The sequence below is a fragment of the Panicum virgatum genome, chromosome 1N (genome assembly GCF_016808335.1).
Source record: "Panicum virgatum strain AP13 chromosome 1N, P.virgatum_v5, whole genome shotgun sequence".
Lineage (NCBI taxonomy): Eukaryota > Viridiplantae > Streptophyta > Magnoliopsida > Poales > Poaceae > Panicum > Panicum virgatum.
In genome coordinates, this window is record NC_053145.1 from 48,555,313 (window position 1) to 48,568,945 (window position 13,633).

The window sequence follows — 13,633 nt, forward strand, 5'->3', positions numbered from 1 at the left end:
GCAATCACAACACCACTGCTCCAATGGTTATCAACCGAGCACAAAACCCGGCTGACCTCGCCAAGAAGGCTAATCCCTGCAAGCGGTTCAAGAACACGAGCAGAACTAGTAAAGGGAATCTGAAATTGCAAGTTGGGATTTCACATACCAAAGTAGCAGCCTAGTCGGTCCGGTACAGAGGCGAAATCTCACATAGTGTGCAGAATCAATCTAAGCAAAACCCAAGTTTTGGAGCAGTTCATAAGTGATATTTATAAAAAGAAACAACTCTCCTAGAAGGCTATGGTCGCAGGCCACTTCTTGGGGAGGTGGAAGGCCAACTGGCTTAGCATTCATGGAGTCCCTTGAAGTTCTCGCGCGTCTTCTCAGCTTCTGTGCAGCCTTCAGTAAATCAACCATAACTCTTTATTGGGAAGTCCAAATGGTGCTCCGTTTGTTGGGTTGGAAAGTAGACTTGATAATCTTTCCAACCATGTATGATATGGACCCTAAGACGACACATGTTGGTACAGAATTCCATGTGAAGTAGAGGTACTTGTCATGTAGACTCAGTCTTGCGCATGTAGTTGTTGTCGCTTTTGTACAGAGCTTGAAGCTGGTGTATTTGTTGATCCCATGTTCCTAAACAATAAGACATCAAAACAATTTAGTAGCACCCCGTCCTCATGAATATTAGGCTGTAACATAAGAAATGAATGCACCTCAAAATTCAAACGATGTGCACGAGATCTTGTCATTGGACCTCCTAATGAACTTGGTGTAGAATTCGTGACGGGGAGTGTATCCGATGCGGTGATGTCCTCATCAAAGTACTAGCAGCATGTAAGTTTATTCCACTCAATCCGTCTTCTTCTTGATTGATTTGTCGTTTCCCCTCTTGGAACTAGCTATTTAGTCATATAGTCATAAAAAACCATAGTTTTTTACGGTCTAGTTATGTCGTGGTGTGGCAAACCACAGCCGGGTGGCGGAATGCACCCGCCTCAGCCCAGAGGGTGAGTACTCGGGGGTTAGCTAGGATTAGCCCAATCTCAGAGGAAGAACACGATGAACACAGCAGTTTAGAGTGGTTCGGGCCGCCGAAGCGTAATACCCTACGTCCACTGTGTGCTGTATTGCTTGGGTCTGGGTGAGCTTGTGTGTATCCTCAGCTGAGTCTCGAGAGAGTCTCCGAGATCTGAGAGATCTGTGTTCTAGCGGGCGTGCTCTCCCTTTTATATGTCCAAGGGGAGACGTACACTGAGCGGGGCCCCGACATGTGGACCCGGCAATGTATTATAAACTACACTTTGGCCATCAATGCCTCAGATCCGGAGATCTTGTCGTCGGCTTCCGTGCGTAGCTTTTGTCCAGGGATGGTCTTGAGCTGTCCTGTCAGAGTAGAGTCTAGCCTCTGCAGCCGCGCGTCGAGGTCATGATGAAGCACCGAACTACTGACTCAGTCCACTGTAGCAGTGTGCACTGTTGCACCAGTCAGTAGCTGGTCATCATGACTCGTCGCCCATGCACACGACGCTGAGTCTTTAATGCTTGTCTTGGTAACTGACGAGCCGCCTCGGTAACTGGCGATCCACAGTGTGGACTGACAAAAGCTGCCCCGTGCCCAGAGGTAGCAGAGCCTGCCTCAACCACTCGCACTTAATGCGGGTAGGTGAGGGAGCTTCTAGCGAAAGGCTTGCGCCCGCACCCGCGCCCGCGTCTGCGTGACACGTGATGGCTCCGGACCCCTCCCGAGCAGCTAGCTGAGTCGAGAGCTCACGGGGGTCCGGATAGGCACGTGGAGGTCCCGGACCATCTGCGGGAGTCCGGATGGCACGTGGAGGCCCCGGACCCACCTGCGGGGGTCCGGGTCCTCGGCCACAGGTACTGAGCATTTCCACCTCTTGGACACGTGGTGACACCGGACCCGTCCCCGAGCGGGAAGCAGGTCCAGAACCGTTGGTCCGGTGAGATGGAGTCGGACCCCAGGGGTCCGGCTGCTCAGCTCCTTAGGGCGTAGTTACGGATAACTACGCGAGTCTTGGCACAGTATGAGTGGGTACCCCAGTTGTAGGGTACCGACAAGTTACAATAACTGCTTCCTCATTTACGCATGATACAACGAACACCTTGCAAAATGTCAAGGTAACTTATCCTAATTCAGTGTCATCTATAAAATGTTCTATTTCCCAATTTTTTTACAACCTGTTTCAGTCTCATGCTACTAGACTGACCCATTTCAGAGCCAATTGTTTTGGGATTCCACTTATCCAACATAATGGAAAGGAGCCCCACACAAGTATCCATGCCTGGCCTCTGCTCTGATTCTTGTGCCGTGCAATGATAAGAAAGCTCAGCTACTTTCAGGAGTGAGTTCCAGTTTTTACCATTTAGCTCCAATGTGGGGTCTACAATATTCTTAAATTTCTCTTTGTCAAGGAAATAGGTTTTGAAGATCGGTAGAAGTAATATGTCTTTCTGAGCCAAAGAATTATCAATGACCTTTCTTCCCGTAATAATCTCCATAAGAACAATACCATAAGAATCCACATCAACCTTGGTGCTGAGCTCTCGCATATCTGTAAGCATATAAATGGCTTTACATCACTTCTAGTGCATGAAAAGTTTAAAATTCTAGAATGCAGAAACATAAGAAATCAATCTAACTTCTACAAGAAGTTTGTTCTGTTCTAGGCAAGTATTGATTAATTCTAACCACAAAAGAAGAGGCGCTAAACTAATCCAGAAGCTTTGAGAATTCAGGTATGCAAATATCTAGAGTAGTGAGGATTATACATACTTGCATATTCCGGTGGAGATGTCCAAATGTACCAGCAGGCTTTAAAGTGGATGACTTATCTTCAATAGTCCTGACCAAACCAAAATATGAAATCTTAGCTCTCAAGTCTTGGTCTAGCAAGATATTGGAAGGATTTAGGTCTCTATGTACGAACTTTTGCTGGTTCAATCCATATAGATACTCGATCCTGTTGGCAACATCTAGAGATATATTCATCCGTTGTGCCCATGTGAGGGGAGCATGATCACTCGGCTGCAGGTGCTCGCACAATGTACCGGCTGACATGTACTCATAGACCAAGTACCTCTCATTGTTGTGTATGCAATAGCCAATTAGTTCAACCAAATTGCGGTGACTCAATTTCCCAATAACATCTATTTCGAATAAGAACTCCTTCACTTGTTCAGTGCCTATGGTGGCACTATTAAACTTCTTGATAGCAACTAGTTCCCCATTTAGAATACCTTTGAAGACGACCACAAACTCCCTTTTACCTAGGATCATATTGTCATTGAAGTTGTTTGTGGCATAAATTATGACATTTATCAGTATTTTCTCCAAATGTGACACCGAGTGGCTTGAATTCGTACTTTCAAAGGTCATAGAGTGACGAGCAGAATCTACATTAGTGATGACGTGGGTGCTCAGCTAAGTTGGGAGTGCGGGCTCACTGACATTTTTCTTTCTCATTAAGCCACTCTGTGTCACATTTGGAGAAAATACCAATAAATGTCCTGATAGATGCCACAAACAACTTCAATAACAATATGATCCTAGGTAAAGGGGGGTTTGCGGTCGTCTTCAAATGTTATCTAAATGGGGAGCTAGTTGCCGTCAAGAAGTTTAATAGTGCCACCATGGGTACTGAACAGGTGAAGGAGTTCTCATTTGAAATAGATGTTATTGGGAAATTGAGTCACCACAATTTGGTTAAACTACTTGGCTACTGCATACACAACACTAAGAGGTACTTGGTCTATGAGTACATATCAGCTGGTACATTGCGCAAGCACCTACAGCCAAGTGGTCATACTTCCCTCACATGGGCACAACGGATAAAGATATCTCTAGATGTTGCCCATGGGATCAACTATCTACATGGATTGACCCAGCAAAAGTTCATGCACAGAGACCTAAATCCTTCCAATATCTTGCAAGACCAAGACTTGAGAGCTAAGGTTTCAGATTTTGGTTTGGTCAGGACTATTGAAGATAAGTCATCCACTTCAAAGCCTACCGGTATATTTGGATATCTCGCACCGGAATATGTAAGTATGTACAATCCTCACTGCTCTAGATATTTGCATACCTAAATTCTCGAAGCTTCTGGATTAGTTTAGCGCCTCTTCTTGTGCAGTTAGAATTAATCAATACTTCTCTTGAACAGAAAAAACTTTTGTAAAAGTTAGATTGATTTCTTTTGTTTCTGACTTCTACAATTTTTAAAATTTTCATGCACTAGATTCGATATAAAGTCATTTATATGCTTACAAATATAGGAGAACTCAGGACCAAGGTTGATGTGTATTCTTATGGTGTTGTTTTTATGGAGATCATCACGAGAAGAAAGTTCGTTGATAATTCTTTGCCGCAGAATGCTATATTACTTGTACCAACCTTCATAACCAATTTCCTTGATGAAGAGAAATTTAGGAATATTGTAGACCCCACACTGGAGCTGAATGATGTAGACTGGAACTCACTCCTTGAAGTAGCTAAGCTTGCTTATCATTGCACGGAAGAAGAACCAGAGTCGAGGCCAGACATGAATAATTGTGTGGTGGTCCTTTCCAAGATGGTGCATAAGTGGAATCCTAAAGCAATTGGCTCTGACAATGGTGAGTCAAGTAGCATGGGGCTGAAACAGCTTGTAGAAAAATAGAAAATAGAAGATCTCACAGTTGACACTGAATTAGGATAAGTTATCTTGACATTTTGCAAGGTGTTCGTTGTATCATGTGTAAATGAGAAAGCAATTATTGTGACTAGGCCGTTAAAAACTATGCTTTTTTATGATTATATAACTAAATAGCTAGTTCCAAGAGGGGAAACGACAATCAATCAAGAAGAAGACGGATTGAGTGGAATAAACTTACAGGCCGCTAGTACTTGCTGGGGGTGGGCGATCATGAACTCATGAGGGGGGTGGCACGCTCCGGTGCAGATGGATTTTGTTGGTGATAGGCGGCGTGAATGGACTCCGCCGGCTTGATCCACCTGCAGTTGTCAATATTTTCCTTGAGCAAAATAAATTTCTTGTAGAAGTTACATTGGTTCCTTATGTTTTTGCATTCTGTAAATTTCATAATTTTCAAGCATGTGAAGCGATGTGAAGCCATTTATCTAGTTATAGATATGGGAGAACTCAGCATCAAGGTTGATATGTGTTCTTATGTTGTTGTTCTTATGGAGATCATTATGGGAAGAAAGGTCATCCTAATTGATAGATTTTTTTTTTGTGTAACAGGATGCCCATGCATTGTTAGGTAGACTGGAGAGAAAATTTTGATGCTTTACCCTCGGAGTTCTTAGAATACTTCATTTTCTTTGAGAAGTAGAACAAAGTAACAATTCTTTGCCTTAGAATGATATATTTCGTGTACCAATTTTTAGTACCAATGTCCTTGACAAAGAGAAATTTAAGGATATTGTGGACCCCACTACACTAGCGTTAAATGGCGACGACTGATACTGGTACCTAGCTAAAAGTAGCTTACCTTGGTCATCACTGTATGGCACAAGAACCAGGCAGAGGGCAGACATACATATTTGTGTAGGGATCCTTACCAACATTGTGGATCAATGGATGCCTATAGCATTTAATTTGCTGCTTAATCAAGTAGCATGTGATTGAAATAACTTGTAGAAAATTCGAAAAATGATGATCTCAGTACTGTCACTAAATTAGGATAAGTTACCACTACACTAGGCTGGTCTACTCTCACCGCATCTCGGCAGCCCGAGGCCATGGTGTTGGGTTCTACGAGTACAGGGGCAGGAGGCTCCATGCTAAACGGAGGTGTGCAGTGTGCACAGTACAATCAAGAGAGATAAATGGGCGAGGCAACAGCACAAAATGTCATCGTGGACACACGGAAGGGCATGCCGCACCGGTAGCTCAACCACAATTCCACAAATAAGTAACCTCTCTTAGTCTCTTAAGCCCCTAAGAAATCCGAGGACGGGAGTGCATCTACCGTTTTAACCCAATGAGCACCTGACGTGTTGCTACTGTGCGTCGGTTCATGCTTTTCACGGCCTGGGGGCGCTCGTCCCTCACGACGCGTTCTCCTAACCGTCAGTCACTTGGTCAGTCTCCTAACCCAATGAGCTCCTTGCTTCTTACAATCTTTCTTATGTGATCTTGCTCCAAATTGAACTCAGATCGAATGCATTTTTTCAGTCATGGAGTCACATGATTTGAGTTTTTAATTGCCAAATGTGCGTCCTTTAGGTTGAATTGGTGCAGTGTGAGCAAATGGGTAGTTTCCCATCTTTCCTGGCCACTCCCACGCCTGGGTGTTCTCTAATTTTGCCCTTAGTTAACCTGGATGCAATCGTTACTTGATTTGTCTTTCCGAGCCTTAGACTTGGATTCTTCAGAACAGTAGTCTGCACTTTACTGGTGACTATGAGCTAAAGTAATCAGTAGTTTCCACACACACACACACACACACACGCGTATATAGCCCAAACTGTTCGATGAAGTGCAATCAAACATTGTGAATTTATGTAATTGATATTGCCTTTTGTACCCAGTTTTGTAAATGCCAGATAAATTTTACTACTTTATGTGTGTTCAATTTTTTATTTTGAAAAGATAAGTGTGTTCAATTATTTGACTGACATTGACAAGCAGACAATAAAAAATTTACTCATCCTTTTCACTGAAAGAGCAGTAATAATGCTAAAAATGCTTTTTTTTCCTTCTATCTGACGCTCTTGGAATAATCAGTGTGCAAGGGTCACATAGACGTGATAACCGATAAGTGTTCGCACTCCAATGTTTTTATTTACTCTTTTTGTTCAGTAACCATGCTATGTTGCGTGGCTATGTAAAGATGGATCAGCCATTCCTAATTGTGTTATAAAACACGAATGTTTTAATACTATCACATCTTTAGTCATCTGCCCACTTAATGAGTCCTGCACCTTATACAGGCTGAACAATATAGTACTGCTTATCGTCTCCGATCGCACCCTACGTCCCTAGCACGATGCAGGGCAGCGTAAAGCCAGAACGGGCGCGGCAAAGCACGCTACCCTCCTAGTGCATGGAGCAAAAGAGCCTTATTCCATGAGCCCACTGCCCACCAAATGGATGCGCCCTGTCCCTGCTGTGCTCTGTGCAAAGACAGGCACGCCGGGCGGCGCACGCCGCACGCAGTGGTGATCTTGAGGGCGTGCGCGCACTCGAAGCCAGTGGCCTCTTGCCGCCGGCGTGCGCGCAGCCAAAACAGTAGAGCTCTAAACCTCAAGCTATGTTCGTCCAAACTCTACAAAGTTGGTCCGCCACTGTGCGAGTCCAAGCTCGGTTCAACGGCCGGATCACGGTCACAAGTCACGGCAAGGCAGAGGTCGCATCGGCGACATGGCCGGGCAGCAAGGCAGCGGGGGCGGTGGAGAGGTCGTGCTGCTCACCGTGGGGTTCGAGGACGGTTCGTTGGGCGGTGCAAGACGACGTTGCGGCCGTGGCGAGGAGCTCGCGGTTCAGCGGGTCGGCGCGGCCTTCGTCGTCGCCGTGCGCGCGGTTCGTCTTGGATGCTCGTGGTTCGGTCTTGGCCTCGTCGTCCACTCTTCTCGCTTGCGTCGGCGGCAGCAACGAAGGTGGCGTCGAGGTCACACTCCAGCGGCTCGGCAGCGACGGCTTGTCATCTGCTTCCCCTCGTGGACGTCGTCGTCGAACTCGTGCTCGCTTGCTCGGCGTCGAGGTACCCGGCAACGAGGACATAGCGCGGCGCGGCTCGAGGGCGAACGGCTGCGTTGGGCGGCGTCGCAGCAGCCGTGCGGCCGGCGCGGCTCCGGGTCGTCGTCCCTGTTGGGCTTCCTCCTTCGGCTCTCCTTGCTCCTCTCGAATTTATTCTCCTCCCTGATCTCGCTCTCTGGTTCCCTCTCCTTCCTTCTCTCCTGGTGTCGCGGCGCGGATGGGGGAAGAAACTCCATCAAGAGCGGCTCTGGAATGGAATCTTAGGCCCTGTTTAGTTTACACCATGTAAACGCAAAAATACAAAATTTAGTGAAAGAATCTTGCTAATTTGAAATACTAAATGAAATGAAGTCTATTTATAAAATTTTTTACATGGATGAACTGTAAATCGCGAGACGAATCTAATGAGCATACTTAATCCATGATTGCAACAGTGATACTACAGTAACCATCGCTAATTATTAATTAATCATGGATTAATTAGTATCATTAAACTCGTCTCGTGATTTACAACCTATCTGTGCAAAAAGTTGTGTAAATAAATTTTATTTAGTAATTCAAATTAGTAAGATTCTGTCGAAAAAAATTTGCGTTTACACAGTAGGGTGGGTTATTTTTGTACCCGGTGGCTAGGGGTTTAGCGTGGGCACGGCTGGCCGGCTATCCTCGGGGGGGGGGGGGGGGGGGGGGGGGGGGGCCCACACTGCACTCGGCATCCACCCAGCGGGTTAGGTTGAGCGTGGGCACGACGTGACTCTCCGTAGCTGTAAAGCAGGGGCGGGCGAGAAGCTTTGCGCGGCCGGGCATCCGAGGGAGGCGGGCAGCGGCCGCCGGCCGTTGCGCTGCTTCGTTGGAGAGAGAGCTGCGTCCGTGAAAGGAGAGGGGGGCCAGCTGCTAGAGAGAGAGAGAGAGCTGCGTCTTTAGTGAAGAGAGAGAGCTGCGGCTGTGTTTAGTTCCCAAAAAAAATTACGCAGTACCCGTCACATTGAATTTTCAAACACATACATGGAGCATTAAATACAATTAAAAAATAACTAATTACATAGTCTAACTGATTCCTACGAGATGAATCTAATGATGCTAATTAATTCATGATTGGATATTAATTATCAAATAACAACAAAATATACTACAGTAGCTAAATCCAAAATTTTTCACCAACTAAACACCCCCGCGTCGAAACAACGCTGCCTGCACTCTGCAGGCAGGGGGTCAGGTGCTCCAGCATTATTATTTCGATCAAAGGTGCATGAGCGGTGGCTTTCGACCAAAGGCTCAAGCATCCTGGAAAGACGGCAACACAAGAGGGCCTACTCTTCACTAAAGTTACTAGAACATTTTACCATCAGCAAAACTAAGAGCTATAAAACATCGATATACAAAATATTTGAAAGGTAAAAACAGATGCACTGCAATACCTTTATAGAAGTCTGTTTCACAAGCCGAATAAGTTTAGTCCCTTTTGCATGGGCATTGACTGTGTTGCCTCCGCAGCCTGTTAGGTTGTGTCTAATCATATATTACAGCTACCAAATATTCCAGCTGGTAGTTTGGAATATTGATCCAAATAAGCATGCAAAGTACTAAACTATGTAATAGTTCAGAAATCCAAAACGAAGATTACACGGTTTGCAGTCATGAAATTTTTAAAAATACATCTAGCTGAACGGGTCAAGTAGAAAGCAGGTGGTTCCATCTGATAAACAAAAGGAGTATATCCTCTTCTTGTGGTAACCATCCTTGTTTACCTGTTTGTACTGCATGGGCAATATTCATTATGTATATAATAATACTACCATGGTTAGAGTAAGGGATAGAACTCCCGAATACTTTTCTACCAGACAGAAAGCTGATGCAAACAAAATTGGACAAATCTAGTGAAATAACTACAAACATGATGCTACTTCAATCAAACATGGTGTATCCTATTTGTAAGAAGGGATGAAATTCGCGAATACTTGCCTATCAGATGCAAACAAAATTATTGGACAAATCTAGTGAAACATATTCAAACATGATGCTATTGCAATCAAACATGGTTTATCTTATTCGCAAGAAGTGGAAATGGAAAGCCTGGAATACTAAAGCTAAGCTTCTTCTCTTTTCTAAATGCATGGAGTCATGGAGAACATTTGAACCTGCTGTGCTGTGGCTAACAAAGCTAACCCAGTGAATATGAAAATGCGTAGAAGGTTGTACCATGTAGGGAGATTGAATTCACCTTCGCAAGTCTTAGCAAACACACAAGAGGAAGGGCCAACAAAATCAAGCTTCAGCCAGCCGCAAACAGCAAAGATGAATCCTTCTTACTGTAGCCGGAAATGATCTCAAACCCATCAACCTCACTTATTAAATATATACAGAGGCATACAATAAAATCAGGGAAAAAGCAGCAGAAGGGTGTGCCGAGTTGCTAACTGAACTCATCTTTGTAATGCTTTGCACATACACAAGGCAAGACAACAACTAAATCAAGATTCATGGAGCTGCAGCAGACATAGTCTCTCCTCTTTGCAGCAGGAATAAAGAGAAAACTAGCGGGTACCCCCGTGCTTCGCACGTGGCAGGAAGTCCGAAAGATAGCATGAAACAATTGAACCTAAGAACCAAAAGGTTTGCAGAAATATGGAGATCTGAGTCGCTGAGGTAGGTCTCATAGAAGTTGCAATGAATCACAGTTCATGAGAAACTTTGTGCAGGCCTCTAATCAGGACATGCACATAGAAATATAGACCATTAGAGCTGCTGTTTCTTCCCCTATTCACCCAATGAAATAAGCAACCTAATATGAAATGTTTTAAGATCTAAGAAACTGGATATGTGTCGAAAGCTAATTTACAAATATATGATGATGCCAAACATTCCAAGCAACAAAGGTAGATGAAGAAACATTTGGATCTCTCCTCTCAATATTAGTAGGAACGTATACACCAAAGGTCCATGTTTCTGAACAAAGGAGCAATGACGGTGAGCGATGTCTGTGAATATTAAAGAGAAAGTACAACTTGGCTTGATTCATGGAGATGCAGTTTACCTCTAATTCCTAAGAAGGTTGTCAGTCCAACCACAGTGGGGGAGAGCAAGATGATTTAGCCAAGGAAGTGCTTATCGAATCTCAACAGGAGGAAACAACACAAAGGGCACCAATAAAATACATGCATTTGCAACAACACATCCACAATCCAACCATTCGAAAAGAATAGAGAAGAATACAGCTGATGTAATCAACAGATCCACCATATTGATCTCAACTGCAGTGCCTCTCCTGGAACCAAAAACAAAATAAGCCCAAGCGGATATATACCCTAGTGTGTTGCAGGCAAAGAACAGAGACTTGTCAGTAAGATGTCAAACATAGTTTGGGCAGGTATAGGTGGATGAATTTTACTGATCATAGAGAAAGCATCCTACCAATTATAGGAAGAATATTTTAGTGGTCGTAGAAAAAGCAGGTGTTCCATATCTGGATATAGAGACCTGAAGAATTGGGTAAAGCAGTGGCAATGTAACAGCTGGGGCAAGAAGCAGAAATTTTTTTTATGCATGTGTTGCTCCATTTTTTGCATTTGTAGGGAACTATCATTAGCAGGCTGGGCTGCCGCTGTCCACACATCTGATCTATGTGGTACCTTTTTAAAGGTGCATTGTTATAGTAATACAGAATGTAAATGCAAGCATACGAAATCTCTTGGGTACTGCTGTCCTTTTGAAGCAAACCAATAAACTAAACATATGACATACCATTATGGCTTATGAAGCACAGGGACTTATAGCAATAACATACCATGTAACTATATGGTGAAGGAAGGTGATAAAAGGGTAGTGCAAATTATGATTTGTAAGAAGAAAATAAAGAAGTGCTTTTACTGAATGATGGAGTGAAAATGGGTGTGCTGTACCTGGTACTATGTGGTGTTCAGGCATAATGTTTTGCTCCAAGGTTGATAGTCTGCTACATGGAGTGCCACCCAATTGTGGCAATGATCTCAACATGGGCTTCAGTTTTCAATTCTCTTCTGGTCCTATGCTGCCTGCATTGATTAAAATGTCAATGTCGTTACTGAAGCTACATGTCGTTACTAAAGCTACATATTTATTTCCTCATAGTGCCTTTGTTTTTTTAGGACATTGGAACTGAAATGTGTTATATGCCATAACAACCTAACATTATTTGCTCCAAATAAATTGAGGGGAGATAATCCCATTTGACTGATACTTTGATTCATGGCACATCATCTGCCTGGTTGTCTTCCTATCGAATGATTTTATTTAAATACAAAGAATTTGTTTGTACTTCTGCTAATATATTTCAAATAGGGGAATGTCTCTTGCAAAAATAAATAGAGGGGAGATGATCCCATTTGACTGATATTTTGATTCATGGCACTTCAATTGCTTGATTGTCTTCATATCGAATGATTTTATTTAAATATCAAGAATTTGTTTGTACTTCTGCTAATATATTTCAGATAGGGGAATGCCTCTTTGAATGGATACTCACCTCTCTGTTTTTTTCTATGCTACCTGACCTGCGAAGTGCAGTTCGTGGGTGATTGGAACACAGATTCTGCCAAAAAAAAAACACCATGAAAGTGATAGTACTCCATGTCTTATGGAATGGAAGGCAAAGAAGATGTGGACAGCAATCAAGAAAGGAGAGAAGACTCTTGAAGCCTTAACTCTATTTAGCCGTGTGATGAAAAATATTAGTCCTGATCAAAGAATCCATGGTGGAGGTGGAACTGCTAGACCTCCCTCGGCACCGCTAAGCCTAGCTTGCTGCAAAACAAAAGGCCAAATTAGTTCATGGAATACACTGGATAACTTACACGATGCACAGGAAAATATATGAAGATTTGAAGGCCACAGAACAGGAAGCGAGGAGGGAACAGCACCTGGGGCCATACCATTCGTAGGGGGATTGAAAACGCAAAGCACGGGGGTTGGCGGAGGTGAAGAGGAAGACCAACAGCGAAAACGGCAGCCACGAAGGCGGTGGATGCGACCGGCGTGTAGAGGGGAGGTAGCACATGCTGCCGCAGCGGCCACTCACCTGCACGAAGGCGAACGCGGAGGGATGGAGGACCTAGGGGAGCAGCTATGGAATAGAGGAGGAGAAGAAGAGGGTGATGTCTCACCAGATCCGGTCGCTGAGGTGACGCGCCTTGGCAAAGGCCACCTGCCGAGCGGAGCAGTAGCCGGGGAAGAGGAAGACACGACCAGGCAGGGCCGGTCGTTGAGGCCGACGCGCAGGGGGGGCGCTCGTGCTACGGCCACTGGCTTGGCCCGTGCCGGAGCGGTGGCGCCGTCGGGTGGCCTGGCGGCGCCCTTGCAAGGGCTCCCACAGGGCCCACGGGGCTGCTCGTGCTAGCGCGGCCGCACCGCCGGGGCGGCCGGCATCGGCCGTACTGGGGCGGTGGTGCCGCCGTGGTACCCGGTGCCGCCCGTGCTGGGGAGGCCATGGCGCCCGGGACCGCGCATCGCTGGTGCAGGGCGACGCGAAGGGGGCGGCGGGTTTGGGCGGAGCCCCCACTGGAGGTAGGGGAAAGAAAGGGAGGCGGAGGGATCGGCCGGAGTCGTGCACAGAGGGGGAGAGGAAAGAAGCTGGGAAGATATTTCAGTGTACGACTGAGGAGCAGAAGCAGAGGAAGGCAAAAAAAAAAAGTCCGCAAGAAGCCGTCGCGACGGATTCGGAGCGAGAAGTCGCTGCTGACGGAATCCGTTGGAAGCGATATGAGACATCGGATGGCAGATCGGACGGACGATATTAAAGGATGACGTGGCCGGTTGAGGAGCAAGAAGTGGTATACAGAAATAGAGAATATGGTAGATGTAAGTTCTGTTCAGCCACAGCAAAAAAAGCTTGTCAAGTAAAGCAAAGGAGCTTGTTTCAAACATGCCAAACTCTAGGAACACATGTTTCCGAC

The 13,633-nt window shown here is 45.2% G+C and overlaps 2 long non-coding RNA genes across 7 annotated transcripts; both read right to left on the minus strand.

The window, feature by feature from the left end:
• Positions 1–106: 106 nt before the first annotated feature.
• LOC120656298 lies at positions 107–10,235 on the minus strand. 3 transcript variants are annotated; one of them, XR_005667864.1, is made up of 5 exons: positions 9,928–10,235; positions 9,125–9,463; positions 7,421–7,973; positions 4,876–4,996; positions 107–812 (listed from the first exon to the last, which is right to left on the minus strand). It is a non-coding gene; the product is annotated as an uncharacterized LOC120656298 (long non-coding RNA). The 3 variants fall into 3 exon arrangements; XR_005667866.1 differs by having other exon boundaries at positions 9,906–10,235; XR_005667863.1 differs by having other exon boundaries at positions 9,125–10,235.
• Positions 10,236–10,491: 256 nt separating this feature from the next.
• Positions 10,492–13,293, minus strand: LOC120656297. Of its 4 annotated transcripts, none has more exons than XR_005667860.1 (6): positions 12,845–13,290; positions 12,614–12,759; positions 12,208–12,485; positions 11,606–11,737; positions 10,741–10,971; positions 10,492–10,652 (listed from the first exon to the last, which is right to left on the minus strand). It is a non-coding gene; the product is annotated as an uncharacterized LOC120656297 (long non-coding RNA). The 4 variants fall into 4 exon arrangements; XR_005667862.1 differs by adding an exon at positions 11,118–11,183 and having other exon boundaries at positions 10,590–10,971; positions 12,845–13,293; XR_005667861.1 differs by having other exon boundaries at positions 10,597–10,971; positions 12,602–12,759.
• Between the last annotated feature and the right edge of the window lie 340 nt (positions 13,294–13,633).